The sequence below is a fragment of the Tupaia chinensis genome, unplaced genomic scaffold (genome assembly GCF_000334495.1).
Source record: "Tupaia chinensis unplaced genomic scaffold, TupChi_1.0 Scaffold000612_1, whole genome shotgun sequence".
Classification (NCBI taxonomy): Eukaryota; Metazoa; Chordata; class Mammalia; order Scandentia; family Tupaiidae; genus Tupaia; species Tupaia belangeri.
The window spans coordinates 410,143-413,796 of record NW_006160131.1 but is presented as its reverse complement, the minus strand read 5'-3'; the positions used below and the strand labels follow the sequence as shown (position 1 = coordinate 413,796).

General features: G+C 65.9%; 1 protein-coding gene across 1 annotated transcript in view; it reads right to left on the bottom strand.

Annotated features, from left to right (window-relative positions):
- The window catches only part of COL23A1 (collagen type XXIII alpha 1 chain), a 222,852-nt gene that overhangs the window by 31,453 nt on the left and 187,745 nt on the right, over positions 1–3,654 (bottom strand). Inside the window, exons 6-7 of the mRNA XM_027775906.1 lie at positions 2,060–2,086; positions 594–620 (exon numbers count right to left, since the gene is read on the bottom strand). The gene's annotated coding sequence lies outside the window, so the exon portion shown is untranslated. The remainder of the gene's footprint in view (positions 1–593; positions 621–2,059; positions 2,087–3,654) is intronic.

The window sequence follows — 3,654 nt, the reverse complement described above, 5'->3', positions numbered from 1 at the left end:
GGAGTCAGAATGCAGGGCTGAGGCTCTGGGCCAACTGTGACTTCTCAGCCTGGCGATGGGGCTGAGACGTGAGCCGCTGTGCCCGCGACCACCGCAGCACCAGGGCACCCACCGCCAGTTCTGCCCGCCCCATCTCCGAAGTCGGGCCTGACACGGCGAGGTCTGCCCTGTCCCTTTCTCCCTGACCACGGCGAGCACACGGGTCTCCTCTGCTCTCTTCCGGCCCCCAGGGCTCTGCCGTGACCCACAGTGCCAAGTGCAGGGAGCCTTCTCGCACGAGGGACAGAGAGCGTGCTGCCACCTGGATTCCCGAGGCTGTCCTTGCCCGAGCAAAACCCCTGGGGAGTCCTTGTTCACACCCGAGCCGGCTAGCCTCAGGACCCACGGCCGTGCACAGGCTGTGCCTGGGCCACGTGGTGCTCTGGGCCCGGGGAGCCCCGATGTCCCGGGCGCGTTATGTGGTCACCTGCGAACATCGGGGCTGCCTGGGGGGAGCCGGGGCCCCGAGGGCGCCTGTGACGCACAGGGTCACGGGCTGGAGCCGCAGCATGGAGGCAGGGGTCTGGCATCCCGCACCCTGCAGCATCACTTACCTTCTCCCCTTTGGGGCCTGGAAGTCCCTGCAGAAGGAGAGAGCGGGCTCAGTGAGAAGGGCCTGGCCCCCACCGCCCCTCCCGCCCCCTTCCCTCTCCCCTGGCCCTCGCTGCTGAGTGGCTGTGGGTGCCACACCTCAGACCCTGGTGTGATGGGGGACTCTGGGGCCACCCACAAGGCACATGCTGAGGTCTCTGAGGTCACGCAACGCACTGGTCACTGCTCTGAGCACAGCCCTCCCTGCTCAGCGCCCGCCTGTGCCCAGTGCCCACGAGGAGGCCAGGCCCTGAGCTTTCCGGTTGCAGCCTGCATGGCCGCGGTGGACAGGGACCCTGCTTCCAGAAGGGCTCTGGTGCTCTAGTTCTCTCCTAAAAATGTTGCCAGAGGGCGTGTTTGCTGGAGAGCGAGGGAAAGTGAGAGGTCACTCTCCATGGGGCACGGTCACGCAGTCCTGTCCCTTCCATTTCTCCCTCCTGTTGGGATTTGGGTACACAGGCACATGTGCCTGGCCTGTTTCTCAAGCCACCAGGTCTAGGACTCAAACTGTGCAGTCGGTCCTGTGGGATCCAGCTGCCTGACCACCATGCCGCTAGCTGGCCTTTCGAGCATCCATCCCCCTGTTTGGGCGTTGGGTGGCCCCGTGCGGGCCACGAGGGCCATTGTCCCACTCTGGCTACAGGAAGATGTGTCTTTCAACCCTGCAAGATACCAGGCTTTGAGACAGGGGGTCAGGCCAAGAGGGGAGCACCCCTCCCCCCGCTAGCCAGCAGTGCACGGGCAGTCACCCGTCGGGCCGCCCGTCTGTCCAGCCCCGGAGCACCCCTCCCCCCACTAGCCAGCAGTGCACGCACAGTCGCCCGTCGGGCCGCCCGTCTGTCCAGGAGCTGCTTCTTCCCTGCCCTTGAGTAGTTGGACTGGTCAGTCATTCACTTACTCCTCGCGCACCCGCGCAGTCCCGGCCCTTATCCACCCCTCCCCGTCCCCTCTCCGCGCACCCGCCTGTCTGCACGATCACTGACTTGCTCCCTCGCCAGGTCGGCCGTCTGTGCCGGCACGGCACACCTGCCCACCCTTGGCCCCATACCCGGTTGTACTCTGTCTCCCTCTGCCTCTTGTGAGGAGCCTGGCCCGGGCGCTGAGAGCTCCTCGGCCGGACCCACCATGGCCATCTGGGGAAAGCCTCGGGACTGCCTGGGGCGCTGGGAGGGACTTGCATGCTCCGAGGGCCTAGCTGTGGCCTGTGCTGTTTGCAGCTCTCCACACCCTACGTCCCTGAGGCGAGGGTGAAGGCACCCGTTTCGCAGAACAGAAGCCTCAGACTTGGGAGCTGATGAGGCCTCCCTTGGGCACACGGCCAGCAGGCAGCGGGGCAGGGCTTGAACTCGGGCCTAAAGCCTGAGTATTTCTCTCCGCCCTGAACCAAGTTCCCAGTCCCAGGACCACCTCGAAGTGCCCGATCACTTACGGGCTTGCCATCCAGACCCAGCGGTCCCTGGAAGACGACAGAGAGAGCAGGGTTAAACACAGCAGGGTACTTCCTGTGTCCTGTGGCCAAGACGCATCTCTCGGTGACAGGAAAACAGTGTCTGTCCTGAGCCCGGTGGCAGGACACCTTCGTGTGCCCGAGGTGGGATGGGGCTCTGTGCTGGCCTTGAATCCCCTCCTCTGATGCCCTCTTAGTGACCCTCTGGACCAGGACCATGGGGTTGGCTGGGCACCGGGAGTGGGCACGTGGTCCCGATCCCTTAGCCAGGTGGTGGTGCAGGCATGAGCTGCGGGCCCACGGCACCATGCCCTGGCCGTCGAACGGCGGTGTTTCAGGGGTGACGGGCGCTGCCCTCCAGACGGGCGAAGCCAGGAGCTCCCGGGCCGCCACGTAGCTTGAGAAAGAGCCAGAAGAGGAAAGCAGAGCTGAGAGACAGTGAGGAAGGCAGGGCTGAGGCCTGAAGGGAAACTGCCCCACACTCTTCAGGCTGTGAGCCAGTCCCGCGCACCGTGCCCACTGAGCCGTGTGTCTGTCACGCATGCCCCGAAAGGTCCGGAAGGCCCCCGAGCTTCCTGCACTGCTGCGGCCTTTGCAGATAAAAGCGAAGGCTGAGAGAGGCGCCACCCATGCCAGGGGTCCTGAGTGCAGGGCCACCCCACGTCCACTGGGCCTGCAGTGTCTGCAGAGGCTGGTGATCTCCGCGTGGTGCCGCCAGGCCCCACCCCATCCCCACTGCAGCAAAGCCGTGCCAAGCCCAGCTCTGGAGGGGTGGAGCGGAGCCTAGTGGGCAAGGAGGCGCAGACAGGCGTCAGGTGACTGCGAGCGTGTCCTCCCCGCCACTGTGCCCTCGACTCGCCCCCGACACACACACCTCACCCTTGACCCAGCTAGGTCGACGCAGCTCCACGCTTCTGAGCCACGGCCACGCGGCCCGCCTGCCTGGCTCACCCTCACACTCCTGCGTACCAGCTCGGTTACCTCCAGGCTTCTCTACGCCCCAGTCAGGCCACCTGTGTCTGTCCCCAGCACGAGTACTCTAACTCTTGCCGGTGACATGACATGACACACTGAGTGGTCTGCACGTCTCCCCAGGAGAGTCACGAGGAGTCTGGTCTCCCGAGTCTCCAGGGCTCGCACCCGGGCGAGCTGTGCTGTCACTCCAGGGAAATGTGGCGGAAAGCTAAGCCGTGCGTTCATCTGTGTCACCCAGAGCCAGAGGGAGGGCGCAGCAGCCGGGCTTCAGCCAGCCCCGAGCTGGGGGAGCACGCCCACCTTCCGCCCGGAGATTGGAGCGGTGCTGGGGACCTGGACCTGGCTCGCACACGGGAGGCAGTGCGGGCAGAGAGCAGCCTGGCCAGGACTGGGAGGACGGGCCGAGGGGCCGAGGGGCCGAGGACAGGGGAACGGCTCAGACCCGGCATTTCTCATCAGCCCTCAGGCGTGGCCTCTCACAGCCTTGTAGGGCACCCCTGGCTGGAATGGACTCTCCGTCCAGCGCCGGGGTCCTTCGTGGCAGACCCTGCCGCTGCGCTTCGGCCTCCCCCGTGTCCCCGCCACTCCGCGGCTCTCTGGCA